General features: G+C 62.7%; 1 protein-coding gene across 2 annotated transcripts in view; it reads left to right on the forward strand.

Annotated features, from left to right (window-relative positions):
* Nucleotides 1-21,729, forward strand: part of TAFA5 (TAFA chemokine like family member 5) — a 191,178-nt gene that overhangs the window by 91,887 nt on the left and 77,562 nt on the right. The gene's annotated exons all lie outside the window — the stretch shown is intronic.

Below are 21,729 nucleotides of genomic sequence, written 5' to 3' on the forward strand. Positions count from 1 at the left end.
AGGGGTCAGCAGGTGTCAGGGCCTGGCAGGGCTCAGGGGTCAGCAGGGCTCAGGGGTCAGCAGGTGTCAGGGCCCGGCAGGGGTCAGGGGTCAGCAGGGGTCAGGGGTCAGGGGTCAGCAGGGGTCAGGGCCCGGCAGGGCTCAGGGACAGGTGATCTTGGGCTTCTGGGCACTGCTGAGGACGCCCAGTCTGTGGACTGAGAGTCTGATGGCTGGGTGCCCCTTGAAAGCCCAGGAGGGGGTCGTGGCGTGGCGGGCAGCTCTAGACCCTGCGCCTGCAGGACGGCGTGCTCAGCAGGTGGTCCCCAGAGGCGTCCGTCTTCCGGGGGAGGGAGCCCCCGCAGCCGCCTGGTGCAGATGCGCTGTGTCTCCTTCTGCTCGGGGCTGGTGTTCTTTCGGGGCCGTCCTGTAACGAGGCTGAACTAGCCCCGCCCCTCAGGGCCACTGGCAGCCTCTCACCAATCTGCAGGCCTTGCCTGAGGCGCCCTGCTCGCCTCTCCGGGCCAAGAACCTCTGGCTGGGGGTGCGGGAGCCCACGGCTCAGAGCGCAGGTGGGCCGCTCGCCCGCTGGCCATCCAGGCCTTGCTGTCCTGCGGCCCGCGCCTGAGGCTCTCCCTCTGTCACCTGATCTTCATTTTGGGGTGGCCCTGTTGTGCCCCATTTCTGCTAGAGCTCCAGGCTCCAGCTAAGATAAAACAGCAGTGGACACGTGCCCCACCTTGGTAACTATGCGACACCCCTGGGGAATGGGCGGGGGGCCTGGCGAGGGCCGTGTTCGGACAGCCCAGAGCCGGGGTAGCCGGTGGGGTGTGTGTAGGGACGTGGGGCCCCCGGGAAGGTGGCAGCCCAGGGTGGGGTCCCGGCAGGACCAGCAAGTGGGGCCCTGGGCACCCACCACCGAGCTTCAGAGCAGAGGCCACTCGAAGGCTCTGGGAGGTGAAAGGGGCTGTTGGCAGCCGTGTGGCCACGTTTGTCCTGCCCAGCGAGGCACGTCCACTCTTGGTTTTCACCTTTTTAAAGTGCACGTGTGTGTGTGTACACGTGTGCATGCATCTCTTTATTATGGGGTGTGTGTGTGTGTGTGTGAGCAGGTGATTTACTGGTGTAGGTAGTGCCTTTACGTCGCACAGCGTTCGGAGGAAGGGCTGCCAGCCTGTGCCCTCGAGGTGCCCAAGCCTGGTGCAGGTGCACCGCGACGGAAGGCACAGAGCTGACGCATACCAGCTCGCAGGCATGCCGGCCTCTCTGTTCTCCTGGGTGGGAGGTTTCGTTTCCTGAAAAATAGCTTTTATCACAGTTTTCGTTCTTGGCTCCAGCCTCTCTCGCGGCTCTTCCTGTAGCCGGGCGGCCTGTCTGAGCAGCAGGCGGGACTCGAGGGGCTCGGGGCACGGAGGACCCTGGCTCCATGTCTGGCGTCTCAGGACATGGCGGGGCATGGGGGCGCCCAGGCAGATGGCCGCAGTCCCGCCAGTTGTTGCCTCTTCCAACAAGCGATTTTTACTGTAATGACTCAGCTTCCCAGACGGTCAGCGATGGGCTCGCCTGCCAGGAAGTGGGGCCCTCAGCCATAATGATGGACGGCCTCCAGAGGTCACTTTGGGAGAATGCATTGTGGGGTGGGATAACTCAAGGCCAGGCCCCTCTGCCTGTGGGCTGCTGGGGTCACAGAAGGCCAGAGGTCACCCAGCTTTGGGGGTCCTTGGCTTACTAGGGGATCTGCTGTCAGTCAGGGTCGTGATACAGTTTGGATGTGCCCAAGGGCATCCCTGGGGTGCACAGGAAAGTCCCTGCACCTTCCTTCTGTCTTCTCACTGAAGGTACCGGGACGTGGCACCTGGTCCCGTAGGTTGAGGCCCTGGGGACTGGGCACCCGTCTGGCACCAACAGCCGTCCCCATCCACGTGGTGCCCGCTGGGCGTTCCTCAGTGGCAAGCTGCCCAGGGTTGTCATGGAGACATGACATGCATGTGGGGCTGGAGGAGGCTTTGGCTCTGGAGACTTTGGGCCTGGGCTGGGTGGCTTCCAGGCAGAGGCCCCCTTCTTCTCCCCTCCTACTTCCCTCTGTGCTGACAGCACCGTGAGCTGGGGCCTGTCCAGCGGAGACACCGTGAGCCCCTGCCCTAGGGTGGCACGCGAGTGAAGGGTGGAGGGAAGGCCGGGTGGGGAAGCGGAACACCTGTGAGGAAACAGGTGGGGCTACGGGCAAGGGTGGAGGCGGGCCATTTGGGGTAGAGAGGGGCGGGGAGCAGAGCCCTGAGGGAGGAGAGGCCCAGTGGCACCCGGCTCAGCCAGTAAGTGCACGTCTGTGGTGGTGGTGGTGGTGGTGATGATGGCGGAGGTGGTCATCGTGGTGACAGCGATGGTGGAGGTGATGGTTGTGGTGGTGATGGTGGTGGGAACCAATCTCTCTGTTTCGGTGTCTTACAGCCACCACCTCCTGTAACCCTAACAGCCCTCGTAGGTTGAAGGCAGGTATTACCTCCATTTTACACGTGAGATTTTTGAGATTTTAGAGGTGACCCAACACGAGTGCCCTGGTCGACCTCAGGTGTAAACTCGAGACTGACTGATTCCAGAATCGGGCCCTGCCTTTGTCACTCCAAGGCACACAGTGGAAATAATTACGATCTGTTTGTTGCGTTGGCCTGAGTAGCAAGAGAGGCTGCCGGCGTCTGGAGCCCTGAGGGCTGAGGGGTCAGTATCCAGGCATGGCTGTCCTGGCCCCTGCCCACAGCTGGGGTGGGCATTGCTAACCCAGGGCTGAAGGTGCCCGTGGGGTCAGGCCTAGGGAGCCCCGAGATCCGCATGGTTCGGGTTCTGGGTTCACAGCCCTGGGCAGTGTGACAGGGCGGCCTCCCTCCAAAGGAGGATGCTGGGCTCTGCATATGGAGGACAGGACAAGGTGGTGATTGCGGGGGACTCAGCCCTGTGAGCCCAGCGAGTCTGCACAGGGTCAGACCTTAGGAGGCCTCAGAGCTCTTGTCCTGCTGGGTGATGTCTGGGCGGCCCCAGATCACCCTTTGCAGACTCAGCTGCAGATCCCCGGGCTCAGCTTCTGGGACATGTGTGCCCTCTGGTCTCAAGGGTACTTGCACCCAGAAATCCCACCTCGGGGAATTTGTCCTGGGACCCACGGAGAGCTATCCTGGGATCTGACGAAATCGTGTGGGGAGGGACTGGGGAGCTTGTCCCGGGGCAGACGGCGAGGGTCTCCCGGCATCTCCAATGTGGACAGTACCCCCAGCCGCCGAGGTGGGAACATCAGTGATACTTTCAAAAATGAAGAAAAGCAGGCTTACACTGTACGTACAAAGCTCCCCCGGTTACCCTGGAGTTCCGTGTTTATGAGCATAGGTGTTTATGTGGGACACACGGAGAGGAAACACCGGGGGGAGCACGTGCTGGAGAGCTCACCTTGGCGGCTTCCCTGGGTGGCGCGATTTTCCGTGAAATGTGTTTTAAATCACATTTACTTTTATGTGCAAAAGCACATCATTAAAAAGCACATTAACTGCCGCCTCTGCTCTGGGGTTGGCCATCGAGTTCCCAAGGGGAGGGTCACCCCTCCGCCCTGCCTCTTACCTGTGCACCTGAGTGGACGCAGACACATGGGGGGGCATGGCAATGGTTTACTGCTCTGGACCGATGCTGGGCTCGTGCATGAGCCCTGGCTGCGACCCAGGTGTCCCCGTGGCCCGAGCCACACGCAGTCCCCGCTGGTGGCATCTCCCCAGGCAGAAAGAACCCAGGTCCCGCATCCCTTCTACTGAGGTGGTTTGATGCCACCCCTGTGCCCTGAGGGTGGCAGGATGCGGATGCAAGCTTGGGGACCCACACAGTGGCCCCTCAGCAGGCACGCTGGTCCAGGTGCCCACTGAGGTGGGATGCGGTATCAGGCGTGGTATCAGGCGTGGCGCAGGTGGCTATGTCATGGGGCAGGTGTGCACGCGGGACCTCTGCCCATGTTGGAGGCCAGACCACCTGTTCGGCTGCTGCACTCCATGTCGTGAGCGCCCCAGGGCCAGCTCGGCCCCCGCTGGACAGCTCTGCCTTCCACCCACCTTCCCCACAGGCTGCCCGCTCCAGTGCCCCAGCCAGGCCAGCGCGTCCTCCCAAATCCCCTGCTGTCCTCCTCTTCTCCTCCTGACCTGGGCTCTGTCATCTCCCGCGGCAAGGACAGCCCCTCCCCAGCCCACCCGTCCTGGCCCTTTTAGATGGAAGGGTCCCTTGCGAGTCTGATGCAGGAGGGCCCCTTCTTCAACACAGTGTGGGCCATCTGTACAGCCCATCATCAGTGGGTCTTAAAACGGGGGGAGATTCTGACACGTGGTTGGGCCTCGAGGACAGCACACTCGGGGAATAAGCCAGACACAGGAGGACAGATACTGTGATTCCACTCGTGTGAGGTCCCTGGAGCCCTCAGCCTCAGGCACAGAAAGTAGACGGCGGGGCCAGGGTCTGGGGGAGGGGGAGGGGGGATTCAGTGTGTAATTGGGGGCAGGGTTTCCGTTTGGGAAGATGAGAAAGTTCTGGTGGTGGTGGTCGCACGAAAGTGTGAATGGACTCAGTGCTGCTGAGCTGTGCACCTAAAATGGCTGAGAAGGTGAATTTTGTTATGGGCATTTTACCAGAATAAAAACTAACCAACTAGCTGGAGGAGGGGCCTCTTCCCAGAGAGGCACGTCTGTGTGCCCACAGACCCATGGGTGCACGGGGTCCCCTCAGCCCCCCAAGCCTTTCTCCTGCTAGTGGGGTACAGCAGGCCCCTCTCAGCTTGGGGGGGCCCTGGGTGGCTGTGGGGTGACGGTGGGTCCTCCCTGTCTGTGAACCCGGAGGCTCCCCGTGGGGTCTGTGTGCCCCTGTGACCCAGTCTCCCCGCACCTCGGTGGGCGCCACCGTGAGGCCCACTGGCCTGAGTCTTAGGTGCTGGCCTGAGATGATGCTGCCTGGACAGCAGGTGCCCTGGGCTGGGGTGAGGGGGCGGAGAGTCCCAGATGCGCTCCCAGCCCCAGGGGGGCTGCATCTAGGGGTCCTGGGGGCGTTAGTTAGTTGTGTTCTTTGCCATGAGCAGATGCTGGGCAGGAACGTCGTGAGCCTTGTAGTCCGTCGTGATTCACCCGCACCCTGCAGAGGACGAGGCGCGTGCATTTTAGAGCAGAGTTCTCTGGGGGGCCTGTCCGGGGACGGGGCCCTTTCCTCTGTGTGTGTGTGTGTGTGTGTGTGTGTGTGTGTGTGTGTGTGTGGAGGGGGGGCGGTGGCGCTGCTGTGAGTTGTGTGACAAAGCGCAGGGCAGGGCCCCCTCTCCAGAAGCCCTCCAGCCTTTCCGTGCTCCTGTGACTCAAGGCGGGACCTCCCTCGGGCAGACGGAAGCCTCCCAGCGCCCAGGGCTCTGGGCCCGACGGCCCAGCCTCCCGCGGTCTGGGTGCGGGGCCCCGAGCCACAGCTGCGTGAGTATCACGGCCTCTGGCCCTGGTTTCCACGCTCCTGGGAGCCGCGCTGGCAGGCGCTTGTTGTCATGGGAAAGTGGACTCAGATCCTGGGGGATGGTGGGGAGCGGTGGGGAGCCCCCAGCTGCTGTCACGGGTGTCAGTCCCCCTTCTCTTGAAGCAGCATCCCCAGAAGCGCGGCGATGGGTGCGGGGCTGCAGGCGGCTAATGCCTCCTGAGTGGGAGGCGCCTTCCCGTGCGGAGGCCAAGGCTGTGGGGGTGGACGCTCTGCCCCTCCGCCTCGCAACACGGGCACCGTGGGAGGGCCCCCTGCAGGGCACGGGTGAGTCAGGACGGACTACAAGGCTCACGACGTTCCTGCCCGGAGCACCCAGGGAACCCAGGAGGGGTGGCCCAGGCCGGGGCATTTCCGGGCTGGACACGGAGGCCCCGCTGGGTCAAGGGAACATGGATACACGTCCTCGCTGGCCCCGCGGTGAGCACAGGTGCCCGCCGCCCACCCCCGCCCTCGGGTGGCAGCAGGTGCGGGTCAGGGCTCCCGGGCGCCTCCCGCCCTCCTGGACGTTGGAGGCCTCCTGGGGCAGCCCCACGTGCCGCTCACCACTGCAGTGGTCACTTCTCTGTCCAGGAGAAGCGCATCTTCTCCAGCAGAAGCCTGAGGTCTTCTTCTCAGACTCTGGGTTTGAGTCATAGATGGACGGCAGGTACCTCCTCCACGGAGACCCTCTCTCCCAGAGGGTGGACCTCTGCACACCTGGTCTCACAGATCGCTGAGGCAGGAACAGAGGCACTAGCAGCACAGAGCTGATCTGGGTTTGGGGCCGGGGTGGGGGGCTTCCTGGTGGAGGTGACCTCCAAGCTGATCCAGAAAGAGGAGCAGAGAACCAGGGGGCCCAATGCAGTGAGGCCATGAGGCAGAGGGTCTACTGACCTCAGGGCAGCGTCACTCCCAAACAGGTGGGCACTGGAGACCTGCTGGGGTTGGGTCGCCCCTTGAGCAGCGAACTTGAGACTGCCCCCCCCCGCCATCCTTCAGAAAAGAACAAGGTGTCCGGCGGGGGTCCTGGAGGGAGGGGCACTTGTTGATGGCTCGTGTGTGACCCCCAGCACGGACAAGACTTCGAGTGCCGTTATCCGAAAATTATAAGCCCACCACCGGGAATGCGGAAGCGCCCTCGGTAAATCCTGCTGTGTCGAGGGGCGTCCGTTTGATGGGCGTTGGAGGCAAGGGCATCCCTGAAAGGGAGCAGGAGCTGCAGGCCCCCCGCCCGCCCCCCAGGAGCGCCCCCCAGGAGGCTGCGAGGGTGGACCCTCCATGCGGGGCTCCTGAGATAAGAACTGTTGTTTACACCTTGAAATGTTTGAACTCACTTAAAGAGAATAGCTCATGAAATTCAAATCACAGTGTCCGTAACTAAAGCTCGGGGGGCGAGCACCCCACATCTTCCGTCTGTGATTTTCTGGGCCGCACAGTCTGCAGTGAGCAGCTGCCAGGGGGGCCCATGGCTGCAGAGTCAAGGACCTTTGCCGTCTTCGCTCCGGAAAAGGCCTTCGGGTCCCCAAGCCAAAGTGGTGATGACTCAACGCGTGGAGAGGGCCGTCACTGAGGGAAAGACGGCCTCGGCTTCCTCACCCACCTCGGAGCTTGAGTTGGCGGAGTCTGGGGGAGGCCGAGTGGCATTCACCCTGTAATGCAGGCGGTCCGTCTGATACCCGAGACCACAGCTGGCTGCAGCCACGACGAGGCCAGGGGGCCTGGCAGGGGGACACGGAGCGAGACCAGCCCTGGTCCTGTGCTGATCCGTGACCTTGGCCAGCTGCTCCACCCCTGGGTCCTCCGTGTGGGTCCTTATAAGGGGCTCAGGGAGGTCAGAGAGAAAGTAGGAGGCGTGATGGCAGAGGCAGAGGTCTGAGTTTAGTGGAGAAGGGGCGGGAGCCTCCAGAAGCCGGCAAGTCGGGCACGACCCCCGGAAGCTGCCCGCCCTGGCCTGAGCCCCGCAGGCCCCCGTCGGTCTCTGGGGCTGGGCACTGCTCTCTGCGTTGCTGGAGACCAGCCCGTCGGAGGTGACGTCTGTTGCAGGAGCCACGGGCAGATCGTAAGAGGCCTGCAGGTGCGCCCGACCTGGGCCCGCGCCCGCCCTGCTGGCTCACTGCCATCGCCCCTCAGGCTGAGTGACCGTTAGAGCAGCTGGGGGATGGCACTGTGCAGCACGGTGGCCCCCCCGACCTCAGAAGGGAGGCTGGCGTTCAGGGAACGCCCCCCAGGACGGGCTGCGTGGTCAAGAGTCTGCCCCATTCCCTGCTGAGTGTCTGCGGTGCGTGTCCATCGACACGGTAGCTGGGGTCATGCGGGCCTGTGGGAAGGGCACGTCCTGGGCCCGCCTACTCAAGGGGGCGTGCCCTGCCCTGAGCACCTGGTGAGTGATCACCTCGGCCCAGGTCCCTGTGCAACATGGGCCAGAAAGTCCCAGTTCTTCCTAGGAGTGAGATCGCTGACCCAGGAGAGTCAGGCCCCAGGAGATACGGCCTCCGCACCAGCCCGGCTGCACACCGCTGGGGGGAGCCCTTTGTCTCCTGGGCCCTTTGTCTCCAAGGTCAAAACCTACTCCCCGTGTCTCTGAGCTGCACACACCCAAGTTCCTGAGAGCCGCACCCCGTGGGTGCTATTTCTGCCCATTTCTCAGGTAGGGAAACCGAGGCAGAGCCAGGCTTCGAACCCAGGGAGTCTGGCCTGCGTGCGTAACCTCCAGGCTGCGTGGAAGCAGACGTGGCGGAGGGAGCCGCGGCGTTTCTGACAGGGGGCTCAGTGGGAGTGGGCGTCCTCTGCCGGCCTCGGCACTGCCCCCACCGCGTGGGCCCAGAGCCGCTTTCCCAGGCCTGACACGTGCTTTGCGAGCGGGCACCGTGTCCACGCGTGGCGTTCCGTGTCGTGTTCCCGTTCTCACGTCTTCATATTTACTTCTGCAGCGGCGATTGAATGAGAAAAGGCCATCCGCGCACTTTTGAGACAAGAGGCCTCGTAAATGCTTTATTGGAACAAGCTCGGGATTTACTTGCTCATAAAGACGCCCTGGACAGCGCTGCCGGGTGCTGGGTAATTGCTCGGCCGGCTTAACGATCGTCGTTGGCAGTCAGGCCGCTCGGGCGCGTGGCGGCGTGGGGAGCTGGGCCACGTGGCCTCGGAGGCCCGTCCCCCTGGTTGGCGAGGGGGGCGTCCGGGCCCCTTTGCTCGCGAAGCTCCTTCACACCCGTCCTGTTCCCCTGCCCCTGCCCGTGAGGGCGGTGGGCTTGGAGTTGCCCGATGAGCGGCTCTGCTGACCTTTGCGGAGCAGAGGAGTGGTGGATGGGATGGACGACCACGTGAGCTGCTTGACTTCCCGAGGCAGTGACCTGCCTTCAGCCTGAGTGTCCTCACTCCTAGTGAGAGCTGGGGCTTTCTGGCCCATGTTCTTCCTAGATCCAGCCCTGGCATGAGCCCTGGGAGCCCTGGACCCTGTGTTGGAGGTACCATCTCTCCCACAGTTGCTGGCCAGGTGCTCCCAGGGGTGCAGGACGCAGCTGGACCCCAGAGTCCTAGGCCCCCCGTTCAAGGAGGACTTTGGTGACTTAGGCTGACCCTCACATTACAGTTCAGGGACTGATGGTTGCACAGGGACTGGCAGCCCTAGCGTCCACCCGAGTGGTGGCATCAGGACGGAGACACGGCCTCCGCACCAGCCTGGCTGCACACTGCGGGTGGGGGAGCCCTTTGTCTCCGAGGTCAAAACCCACTTCCCGTGTCTCTGAGCTGCACACACCCAGTCCCAGGCTCTGGGCACTACAACCTGGGTGTTTATGGGGTGCAGAGCTGCAGGCATCTTATTGAAATGCCAATGTCAAATCCAATAGGAAAGGAAGAAAGGAAAGGAAGGGGCGTGAGCCTGAGTTGGGGGTGATCAGGCTGGAGGATGGAAGGAGAGAAGCTCCCGTCCCATCCCCGACCGCAGCCTTGCTGCCCTGTGCCTGCACCCAGCCCTGGAGACTGGATCTTGTCCCATGACTGATGGCTCAGGCTACCCCAAGAGCCGGACATCTGGGGCCTGAGCCCAGCGCCCAGGTTCCAGAAGGTTCTGTCCAGTGGGTCCAGATCAGCCTCCCAGGCCCTGTCGCAAACTCCCACCCTTGCTTTTCTGAAGTACCATCCGGGCCCTGCTGCAGGGGGTCCTCGGCCGCCGATGCTGCCCTGGGAGTGGCTGCCCCTCACCCGGCACTGCAGGGGGTCAGTGCACGTAGGTTGGCGGCTCCTCTGACGAGTGCCCACCGTGGACCTTGGGCCCCCTAGGGTATGGGAGTCGAGGGTACCAGAAGAAGCACTAGAAAAGGTCTGGACCGTGGCACCTTCACGCAGTCATTCAACAAACCCTCACCAGCCCTGTGTCCGGAGCTGGGGTGGAGAATCATGGCCTCTGCTGAGGGCAGGGCCTTCCGGGAGGACCTCCCAACCTGCCCATATTGCTTAGCACGTGGAACCCCTCAGTGGGAGCCTGGGTGAGCGGGGTGGACCTTCTTCTGATTGACTGATGAGCCGTCCAGGGGTCCTGCCTGTGCAGGGCAGGGCTGGGGCCCCCTGGCCACCTGAGCTATGACCGCTGATGGCCACATGGTCCTGGCAGCCTGTGGGTCTTCTCTGAGGAGCAGAGCTGGGTAGTGGGGATGGGGGGCACCCCTGCCCCACGTCCCCCCTTTACTCCCAGACCCCCCGGGCCAAATGCGGCCCCCACCCTTGGTGGCCTCGCAGGGAGCCGGCCCATCCTCTGCCCATACGGCCCCAGGACTCCAGCCCATGACGCTCATGGGCCCTTGTTATAAAGAGCGAGGAAGTCTTTATTCGGGGCTATTGTAACAGGTTAGCATGAACTCAGCTCCTGTGCAGTGAGGAGGGAGTGGGAGAGAGTGGGTGGAAACTTACTAAGAGGAACAGTTAGGTACCAGGTGTGGGGAGGAGTCCAGATAAACTGGCTTAGCAGGATTCTTTGCCCAAACTGGGCTCAGCAGGCCAAGGCCAAGGTCTGGAGCAGAAGAGGTCTCAGCGGAACCTGACCTAAGTTTGGGCAAGGAAGGAGTCATCGCGTGCCGTGGTGCCTGCAAGGCTGTGGATGCTTGGGGAAGGGTGCAGTCATGGGAGGCTTCCTGGAGGAGGTGGTATGAATGCAGGACAGCTGCTACAAGGTGGCTGGGGGGAGCTCCCACTAGAGCTGTCCCCTTTGACCTTGACAGAAGCCCTGATGGAGGTGGGCAGGATCCGCACGCTGTTCACCTGCTCCCTCGGAGCCTGTCACTCTCACTTAGTTGTGGCGTGTATCTCATGGGTGCCATGCTTTGACCGGAAGGTGCGTGAATCCCGTCCCCAGGTAAAGAGAACAAGGTCGTTCTCGCTGAGCGAAAGGCTGACCTCAGAATCCCAGGACTCAGTGTAGTCCTCAGGAAGCCTGGAGACAGGTGTGTGTGTCGGGGGTGGGGACAGACCAGCGAGGCCAGCATGACCCACTTCCCACATCAGATGCTGGCCCGGCCTCGGAGAGCATCTGAGGGCTTCTCAGCATCTGCGCCATAGGGGCTTAATTCCCTTCGTCATTTCCACAGGCATTTCCATAGAACTCGTTTTTTCAGTATTAGATTTAGGGAAGAGTTGTGAAGATACTTCAGAGAGTTCCCCTATGTCTCGTGTGCACTTTTCTCTGTTATGAACATCTTAGGATAGTTGGGGGCATTTGTTACAGTGAGGGAGCCACTATCGTGTGTCATCATTAGCTAAAGTCCGTATGTGCTCAGACTTCCTTAGTTTCTACCTCGCGTCCCTTTGCTCTCCAGGACACCACTTCACAGTCAGACATCCTCTCCTTGGGCTCCTCCCAGCTGACAGTTTCGCAGTTTTTGATGATCTCGACAGTTTGGGGGAGCGGGTCACATGCTTTGTAGAAGGCCCTCTATTAGGTTTTGTCTGACGTTTTCCTCATGATTAGACTGGGTTGTGGGTTTGGGGGAAGGTGAGGTAACTGTCCTGTCCCGTCACCTCAGGGCTCACGCTGTCAGCGTGACCGATCGCTGTGACGCTGACGCTGGTCACCTGGTTGAGGCTTCTCCCTCTGAGGCTTCTCCCTCTGAGGTTCCTCGTTTTCCTCCCCGTCTTCCTGTTCTCTTCTGGAGGAAGTCGCTCCGCACAGCCCAGGACTCAGGAGTGGGGAGTCACGCCCGCCCGCTTCAGGTCGGGCAGTGCACCTACATTCATTACAGGGGATTCTTCAGCCCTGGAAACAGGCACCTGCTCTCCGTATGTTAACTGACCCTGTCACCTCCGTGTGTCAGCGTGGACTCACAGACTCTCCTACCTGGTTTTGCGTCACGTATCTGGTGATTCACCTGTTCAGCTTTGGCCACTGGGAGCTCTTGTGTGCCTTTGACACCCCCTCCCCAACCAGTGATTTTGTTTGTTTTTTGAGCACTTTCTTCCTTCTTGGCAGTACAAGATACTCCAGGCTGTATCTTTCCTACCCAGTCCTGAAATAAGCCATTTTTCCAAGGAGTCCTGGTTCCTTTAGGGGACAGTGGAGTTAGAGAACAAAATCGGGGTGTCTGGTGCCCCTGTTGCTCCTGGGCCCTCTCCCCGACAGCCAGGAAACACCTGTGTGCACTCACCTGTGTACATGCACGTCTGCAGGTAAGCACCTGCCTCTGCCTTAGGCTGAACGTGCCTTCAGCTCTGAGCCGTCACCGTCTGGACCACCCCGGCCTCCTCCCCTTGCGGGTCTGACCTCGCTAACCCGAGGCAACACCGAGGACCTGGCTCCATCATCCACTTTTACCTCATCGTCGGTTCAGGGGTAGACGTGTAGCAGCGTCAGTTGTCCTTCTGTATCCCGCGGGAATGACTCCAGCAGCCAGGACAGAGCTATGTGCACCCCCCTCCTTGTGCCTCAGTTCCCGCAGACTCCAGCATTTCCATGGTGACATAGGGCAGCACCTTCCCCCCACCTCTTCCATTGAGGTGGGGTCACACATTTCCAACAGGTTAGATGCTCCTGATGCCACCTGAACACCTTCTGGAGATCCCCCGACCTCCTAAATGACTCGCTTGTGTACATTAAGGGCCACTCTGTGTTGTGAAGTGGTGCTGATTCTGAGAAAGGCATAATGCTGTGTATTCTCCTTCACAGTGTCATCCAGAAGAGATTTACTGGCCCGAAGTTCCCCTGCGCTCTCCCTCCCTCCCTCCCTTCTGCTCTCCTGTCCCCTCCTGTTTCCTGTCCTCTCTTCCCCAAACCCCTGGCAACCACTGATCTTTTTACTGTCTCTGTGGCGTTGTCTTTTCCAGAATACTTGGAACCATACAGAAGGTAGCCTTTTCACATTGGGTGTGTTTGCTAGGTCATATGCATTTAGGGTTCCTCCGTGTCGCTTTGAGCTCAGTAGCTCATTTCTCTCCAGTGCCGAGTAAGAGTATGTTTAGTTTTGTAAGAAACTGACAGTGTCCCAAAGTGGCTGCGCCGTCCTGCATCCCTACCTGTGATGGACGAGAGTTCCCGTTGCTCTGCATCCTCACCAGCATTCGGCGATGTTAGCGTCTCAGATCTGGGCCATTCTAATAGGCGTGCGTGGTATCTCAATGTTGTTTTAATTTGAAATCTCTTGATGAGAAGTGACGTTGAGTATTTTTTCATCTCTTATTCGCCATTTTGGGGGAGGAGTCTATTCAGATCGTTTCCCTATTTTTCAGTTGGGTTGTGTGTTTCCTTAGTGTGGAGTTTTCAGTGTTCGTGTACATCTTGGATACAAGTCCTTTGTCAGATGTGTAGTTGGCAAGTATTTTCTCCCATCTGTGGCTTATGCATTCACTCCCTCTTTCGAGAATGGAAGTTTTTAGTGTTGCCAATGCCAAGTTCATCAATTCTTGTCTTTCCTGGGTCGTGCTTTCCGTGTCCAATCTATCTAACAACTCAGGTCCCGTAGACTCTCCTCTTTTCTTCTAGAAGTTTTACATTGCTGTGTTTATTTGGACCCCATTTAAGCTTGTTTTCGTGGAGGGTGGGAAGTCCGAGTCCGGATGCGCTTTTCACGTGTGGGATTCCGGTGTTTCCAGCAGTTTCTGTGGGAAGACGATCTTTCCTCCACAGGGTCACCTGTGCTCCTTCGTCGGGGACTGGTTTTCCCCGGGGGCTCCCGTCTGCGTTTTAGGGCGTGGGGCTAAGCTCCTTCGGCGTAGACGGCACCAGCCAGCCCTCTGAGGCAGTGACCCCACCAACCCCGCGCTTCCTGCAATCCACAACGATGCACCCTGAAACAGGGAAACAGGACTTTGCAATCAGCACCCTGGCCTGGGCTCCACCGCGCCTGCCTAAAAAAGCGCACCAGAGCCAGTCAGACTGTGGTTGGGCTCTTCCAAACCACCCTGGGTCTCCCGAGCCCGAGGCCTCCCAAGATGGGGCCGTGGGCGGCAGGGCCGTCGGGACAGCTTCTCCATCACCCGGTCCTGCAGTGGGCTCGTGCCGCACAGCTGGCAGTCCCAGGCAGAGGCGGCTTCCGTGTGCCCCAGGGCGGGTGAAATGACCTTTGTCTACCTTTGTCAGCGCGGGCTGGGCCAGGGGCTGCCCTGTGTCCCCGTGGCGCTGCTGACGGTGTCCCCTGAGATGGTTAGGACAGCCGGCCTGCTGGGTGTCCCACCCCACTCTCCACGAGCTCACAGAGGTGCTATCTTACCCTCGGGAGTAAAGCCGCAGAATCAGAATTCCGTCTCTGTTGTCTGAGACCCTCTGCCTGGGCTTATCCCACCTGGCTTATCCCACCTGGGAGGACCACACCCTGGGTCTCGCTGAGGCAGGACCCCAGAGGCCAGCCCTGTCCCACTCTAACTGGCGAGGAGGCTGCAGGTGACGGAGGGGGCGCCTGAGGGACCCCATGGGGTGCAGGGTAGGGAGGCTGCCCACTGAGCCCAGCCTGGGAAACCGAGGCTCTGGGACGGTGGGCACCTCGGCCAGGCCGGAGCCTGTGGTCCCAGAGGCTGGACTGGGATGGGCACGGGGACAGGAAGTGACTGCCACCTGGCTCGGTCTGGCCTGAAGGTCCTGGCAGGGTCAGAGGGGTCAAGGTCGGCCTGGGAGGTAACACCCAGCTGGGACGACGGGGAGGGGCACTTGTTAGCACAGGTTACCATGTTCCACTTCACATCCACCCAGGCGAGGATTATCGGGGTGCCAGGCAGGGTGGTCGCTACCCCACCGGGCCCCCGGCTGCTGGGGTGTCAGCGTGGAACCCCCCTCGGCCTCCACTGCCCACCCGGCCCCCGCCCAGGGGACGGCTCCTTGCCTACAGCCACCAAGGCCGTCAGCCTCCTTCAGGTGCCCCAGCCAGGAAGCCGGTCAGCCAGGGAGGGCGGGATGGGGCCTGGTCCCCTCTGCAGCCCAGGAAACCTCCCCAGGCCTTCTGCCGATACAGGTGAGAGGTCTGTCCCCAGATGTCCCGTCCAAGCCGGATGAGCTGCAGGTGCTAGCCCTGTGTCCTCCCTGGTAGGCGGGCGAAGGGTGGGGACAGATACCCCCAGGCTGCCCCCTCTGGAGGGCTGCGCCCACTGGAGGCCAAGCCACTGTCCCCACGCCCTGCCTGGGCCACCTTCTGTCCCCCTGGTGCTGGAGGCCAGGGAAGGCAGAGGGCTCCCCGTGCCCAGCTGACGGCCACACGTGTCCTCGTCCATCGGGGATGCTACCGAGGGGCGCCCTCTCCTGAGATAAGGTGCAGGGAAGCAGCAACCGAGGGTCTGCACAGGACTCCCCGCACCTTGGGAAGGGGGGCTCGTCCCTGCCAGCCTGGCCTGCAGGTGCCCCTCCTGGAAGAGGAAACGCTCGGGACTGGTGGCCACGGGGCGTTGACGGGGTCCCGGGCTGGCTCCCCGACAGTGGCCTCCGCCTCAGCTGTCCCTGCCCAGGCTCTGCCCTGACGCCCTCAGCCTCAGGGCACTCGGCCCCAACCCCGGGACACGGAAGCCTTTGAGTCCCCTCGTGAAGGGAAAGCAGGTTTTCTCCACCATCACTGTCATCCTTCGGGGGTCAGTTCCCGCACATCCTGAAAGGCAGCTGGGAGCAGCCCACCTCTCGGGCCCTCTCGCAGCTCAGGAAGCACGTGGAGCCCGGTGCCGACGACTGAGGCCCAGCAGCTCGGCTCGGCCCCCTGCCCCACCCCCTCCTGCCGGCACCCAGCCCCTTGGCCCTGGCCCATCCTGCATCCCCAGGGCCCAGTGATGGTCTGAAGGTCAGATGAACTCCCTTCAGGTTGAAATGAGTGTCTTTGAAAAGGCAGGGTCATGGTTTGGTTCCAAGTCGGGTTCTCATCGGTGGTTCTGGCCCCGGGGAATCTGGCTGGTCTTGGAGTCATGTCTGGTCTCCACGTCTCGGGGGAGTCCAGGGGTGGGGGACACCCTTCAGAGCATAGGACCGCCCCCCCAAACATCCACCTTGCCCCGGGCAGAAGCCCTGGGTTCAAGCCACCCGACGGGAGGGGGCAGACAGCCCTTCGGGGACGTCATGGCCCAAATGGCCCCTCCTCCCGTCGCCTGCCAGGGACATTTCTGGTCACCAGGGGTGTCACTGTTAACAGTGATGCAGGGTCGCGAGACTGAGAACTGGGCCAGGAGAGTCCCAGACGTGCAGGGCAGGGGTGGCCCCTGCTCACAAGGGAAGGTCTGGACTGGCCCCATGTGGACACCATGCTCCATCCAGGAGATGGCCCACCACGACCCGGTGACTCCTCTGGGCTCCAGGTGCCTGGGGGTCGGGGTGGGGATGGGGGCAGGAGCCTGGGAGGCCGACCCAGGGTCTCCTCTGTGCTGCTGACCCAGCAGATGCCAGATTCTCCAACAGGGCCTCAGCTGGCAGAACGGCGCTGGGCTCTTTATAGCCGAGGGAGGCTGCTGCCCAGGGCCCGTCTCCAGGCCGTGGCTCTGAGCAGCACAGGGTACCATGCGGGCTGGAGCGGGCGAGGTCTGGGGCGCACGGGGCCCGGAGCAAGGGTGTGCCCGGTTTTCTGGCATCTCTGGCGCAGGCCCGCCGGGCGCGGAGCAGGGTGACGCCGGCTGCCTTTTATTGACTTCTGCGAAGTCGTAAACCGCAGCATAATCACCCCGTGTCCACAGAGTTGTGCTAACAGCGTTCCAGTCCGCTCGGGCCGGGCCCCGGGCCGCGGAGCCTCCAGCCACGCTCGCCTCATTCACAGACACTGTCGCGGGGCAGCTGGCAGGGAGCCAGCTGGACGGGCCAGGGCTCTGTGAGGGCCGTTTCAGGGCAGCACTTGCTGCCTCAGGAAGAACAATAAAAGCGTTCTGTCCGCCTCACTGCCGCGTCATACACGCCCGCGCGTCAGTGCAGGAGCAGGGCCCGGGGCCCAGCGCCCAGGACGGGGCGGGCAGTGCCGTCTGCTGGGGAGGGCGCTCTCGGCTCCTTGCTCTTCAGCCCGGAGCCACGCAGCCGGCCCGAGGGCCCGCTTCCCCCTCGCTGAGAGACTGAGGCACCACCGGGCGGCAGGCTGTGGGAGGGGTCGGGGAGGACTGGAGCCCTGCGGCGTCCGGGCCCGTGCTTGGGATACCGAGGGGTCGTGCGCTCTCCGTCAGGGACACCGGGGAGGGTCTGCACCCCGCTTTGCTCCCCGACAGGGCTCCTGAAGGTCAGGTGAGCCCAGCTGCTGTGGACGAGACCTGCCAGGGCGCCGTCGGCCACCTCTGGGGTCTTGGCCCCTCTGCCGCCAGGGCGGGGGTGAAGCCGCAGCCTCGGGCACCTGGCAGGTGGGCACCCAGCACAGGTGTGTGGCTCCCGGTGGGCAGCAGCATCCCGACACTGGTCCCCCTTATGGGCGGGGCTGGCCAGCCCCCCACCCCCTGCGTTTCCAGGAGGGAGCTGGCCTGGAACGGCCGCCTAGGCAGGGAGGGAGCCCTCCAGGAACCAGACGTGGGGTCCCTGTTCCTCTGACGTCCCCAGCAAAGCCCAGAGTGGGGGGCCGTGTGGGCCGTGTTCACTGGCCAGCTGGCCCCGGGCTCCCTCGCCTGACACTATCCTTGCGACCACGCCGGGACCCTGAGCCGTGCAGTCCGACAAAGCCCCGCAGGCCACAGCCCCTTATGGCCTCGTTACCCAGCCCTGCCCGGCTCCTCGGAGCTGCGCCCACCGCACGGTGAATGGACTGGACTCTGTGCGGGGACCCGAGCCTCTTTCCCGCTCCCCCAGTGAGAGGCCCCGGGGAAATCTCACACCTTCAGGCTGTCCCGGCACGTAGCGACGTGTAGAGGGACAGTGGCCGGCGCTCCGAGTCGGGGTGCAGCCTCTCCGCCGCCGGCTCCGTGTACCATCCGGGGGCGGTTGCACCCAGGGGGTGTGGTAGACCCCTCTCTGGAGCCCTCACCCTGTGCCGGGTGCTGGCAGAGCCTGGCGAGTTCTCTGGTCAGGAGGGGCCCGGGCACCCGCTGCTGGGGGATCTGCCCTGGCTTGGTGGCCGGAACGGGGTTGGCTGCAGTGGTGAATCTGTTCCCCCTGTGACCACAGCAGAGAGGACACGGCCTCTGGGATGCTGGCCGTGCAGCTCCAGGCAGAGGTGGGCCTGGGTGGAGTCACCGACGGGGATTCTGGAGGCCTGGGTTGGTTCTGCAGAGCAGGGGGGCCTGACTGACAAGGCTGGCGACCCCGCCTGGGCCCTGCAGGCTCGCAGGGCAGCACGGAGTGGAGGGCTTGGGGTCTCCCTGGCTCAGCGTGCAGACTAGGGCACGGAGGACGAGGACCCGCCCGAGGGGCCCAGGGTCCCCGACAGCAAGGCCAGGCCGCTGTGGTCCAGGCTCGGATGGTCCCCTCCAGATGGAGAGGTCACAGGGCCTCCCGGGCGGAGCTGTCCAGCCCCGACCCTGCAGGCCTCGCCCCTCTGTGGAGTCTGGGGAGGCAGCGGGACCGCGCTAACTTGGGGGGTGATCCGCGTGGCCACCAGCATCCTCACTGGCCCTGTCCCTCCCAGCTAGAGGAAAAGGACTGAAAGGTGCGGTGGCCCGGTGCACCCCAACAGGTGTCCTTTCAGTGGGGGTCTGAGGGCATGAGTGGGGAGGGGCCCTTGTGGACCTGAGCGGGGGAGGGGGCACAGCCCAGGGTAGCCGGGCTCTGACAGCAGGTACCAGGGAGGACAGGCCAGGGGCCCAGGGATGGCGGGTGATGCTGGGCAGGTGGAGGGGCAGCTCTGGGCCTGTGTGTCCTGAGGAATCTGTCCCCGTCCAGCCTTCTCCAGGGCGCACAGCCCCACAAGGTCACACGCAACCCCAGACCCCTCTGCCCTCTGCAAACCTGGCCTGGGCCGCCTCTCATGACCTTCCCCTCCCCAGACTGAGGGCCCAGAACCGGCCACAAACAGCTGCTCCTCGCGGGAGGCGTGTGTCTCCCCAGGTGCCGGCGGCAGAGGGTGTTTCAGGGGCTCTTGATCTGTCCCTGCGTTTCCAACTTGAAGCTCAGTTGGCAGCCAGCTCTGAAATCTCACATCTCAAAGACGAGCGTCCCGCCTCTGGGCACTGCCCTGCCCTCTGTGGGCTGACGGCGGTGGCAATGACAGCAGGGGGAGGTCCCCGACCGCCACGTGGTGGCTTCTGCTAGCTCAGGTCACCTGGCATCTCTGCGGCCCACCCTGCAGCTTTCTCTGTGCAGCCTGGGTGAGCCTGGGGAGGAGGGGAAAGGGGCGCTCGGCCAAGGGGGCGGGACGCTAATTTGATGTTAAGGCTGCAGTGGAGCCGCTGCAGGGAACTTAACTAGAGAGGCTTTGATCTCGGTTCCAAGAGACCCTGGAAAGCCTGCTCCATTGCCGTAATCACAGCCATTATTCTTTTCCTTTTTATCACAGTTCCCTCCACCTGCTCTTATCCAGATGAAAAAGCCAGGCTCTCAGATAGCCCAGGCGAGCCTCTCTCGGAAGGGCCTGCTGGGCGGGCGTCTCTAAGCAGAGGCCTCTCGCTGAGCTGGTGGCCACAAGCGGACTCTCTCCTCTCTCCCCCATGCTTTCCTGGGACCCTTCCCACGTCTGCAGACTTACAAGAGGCTGTGGGACGAGCCAGGCAGTGGGCAGGGGCAAGGTTCCAGAGGGGGCGCCCGGCCGTGGCAGGGGGCTGCCCCCTGCCCCTCTCCTCCCAGCCCATCCTGCTTTTGGCCTTGGGAGGAGGACGTGGCCCGGGTGGGAGGACGGGACAGCCCAGGGTAGGAGAGGGCGCGGCCGTGGACAGGAATGGTGATGACAGGGCAGGAGCAGGCTGGGACCAGCCAGCTGGATTCTGGGAGGTTTGCATGAGAAGATCTGTGACTTTGCTGGGCAGGCCATAATTCTATTTCACAGTCGTGTCATTGGGGACAGCCAGGGGCTCGCTTACGGAGCAGGGTGCGTTCAAAGGCTTGTCTTTAAGTTGGGAGAAGGCGGGTGCCGTGCTCTGAGCCGTGAGGACCATCTATCTGCGAAGGTGACCTGCCCCTCTCGATTATCCCAAGTTCAGCTCCCCTCCCCGGTCCCTCCGGACAGGGTGCCCGTGAAATATCACCAGGCAGGGTTGCTGTTGGGGGCACCTCGACTCCAGGGACCCAGTCCTGCTGCCCAAAAGGTCAGGGACGGCGCCACGGCTTAACGGGTCGGGCCACCGCCCCGTCGAGGCCTGAGCCGCAGAGCGGCCGGGGCTGGTCCCCTGTGCCGGGCCACGGGAGGGGCCTTCTGTGAGGCGCCGGTTTCCCTCGATTTCTCTGTCTCCCTCACACCCCCAGCCCGTGCAGAGATCACCCTTGGCTGGTCTCCACACCCTTCCACAGGGACCTGGACTTGGGGACAGGCCACCCGTGTTTAAGTGGAGGTTGAACGGCGATCCGGAATGCCGCACTCGGCTTTCACCACAGACTGGATTTCGGTGTAACTCAAATACCGAGACTGTGATGCTCCGTCTGATGGTAAAAGGTGCTCTTTTCTGGTCTTTTGAACCCTCGCACTAACGTCTGTCTAGTTAGGGGTGGAACTAAACGTGGCTGCCTTAGTTTGAGCGTCCAGGGCCCCGGCAGTTAGCTTCAGCTCGAAAGTGGCTCTCGCTTTGTCCGGGAGAGGCGGGCTGTGGATGAGGAGGCCGGGGCTTCTGCTCTCCGCGCTGCCTCCTGCTGACGTCGGGGCCCTGGCCCCCCCATCACCCCCGGGCTGAAGACGGAGGGCTGCAGCCTGTGGTTTGCGGGCAGGACTAGTGCGGGTGGGGGCTGGAGCCGGGTTCCAAGGGCAGCAGGAGAGGGGAGTGCTGGGCCGGGGCAGCGGGCAGCTCAGAGTCGCAGCTGGGGGGTGGGGGGGGCTCGTGGCTGAGGGGCAGGTGAAGAAAGCCCTCTGCAAACGGGAGCTGCAGGTGCAGCTCCTTGAAGTCCTTCTAAGGACGTCGGGGCAGGGCTCCGCAGGGGGTGTCCTGACCGCAGAGACACAGAGCCGGGTGTGGGGGGTCTCCCAGCCTCCCCCCTCCCTCTGAGGCCTTCAACCTGGGAGCTGCTCCGTCCCCCCCGTCCGCCTCCCCTTTACCTTGTCTCTTGGCCTCGGGCTGAACTGGCTGGTGAGTTTAACCCACAGTAAAGGCAGTAGGGATAGTCATCTCCTTGGATGACTCAGAGTCCGCATGCGCCTTTGCCTGGGTTACCAGAGCTGCCTCGCTCCCTCCTTGAGCTCTGTTTTCGTCCAGTGCTGTTTAAATCCATGGTGACATGTTCCACGTACGCTAGAGAGCATGAGGTGCGGTCCTCCTCCCACCACCGTCTCCAACCGGCGGCAGTGACAGTGGCATCCACACTGCCGCCCACTCCCCGCTGTCACCAGCTCCCCTCCCCGTTACCCCTAGTGATTCCTTAACTCTTCCCTCCTCCTGATGGTGCTAATAGCATTTTCTCATTGTGCGACACTTCGGCAATGAGCCAAGCGCAGATGCGGGGACGCGCGTCCCGAGGATGCCCGTTCGGGGTGACCGTGGACGAAGTGGTGGCCCGAGGACATGGTGATGACCATGAGAGCGCAGCACAAGGGGGCCCTGCGTGCAGAATGGAAACCCCGCGCCGCGGAGGGACGCGTCCCGGGGCGTGAGAGGCCATCCACACCACGATTTCCAGTGGCCAAGGCCACATCCCCGTGTGCCAGGCGGGGCTCTCCGTGTTCTCTGGTTTGTCGCGGCGACGCGCGGCGACACGCCGATTGCTGGCGTCTTCCTCTCCCGCCTAGGCGGACCCTTACAGGTCCACTCCGAGGG

Source organism: Aethalodelphis obliquidens, unplaced genomic scaffold, assembly GCF_003676395.1.
Source record: "Aethalodelphis obliquidens isolate GAN/ISIS:26980383/991018 unplaced genomic scaffold, ASM367639v1 scaffold8, whole genome shotgun sequence".
NCBI classification, from domain to species: domain Eukaryota; kingdom Metazoa; phylum Chordata; class Mammalia; order Artiodactyla; family Delphinidae; genus Aethalodelphis; species Aethalodelphis obliquidens.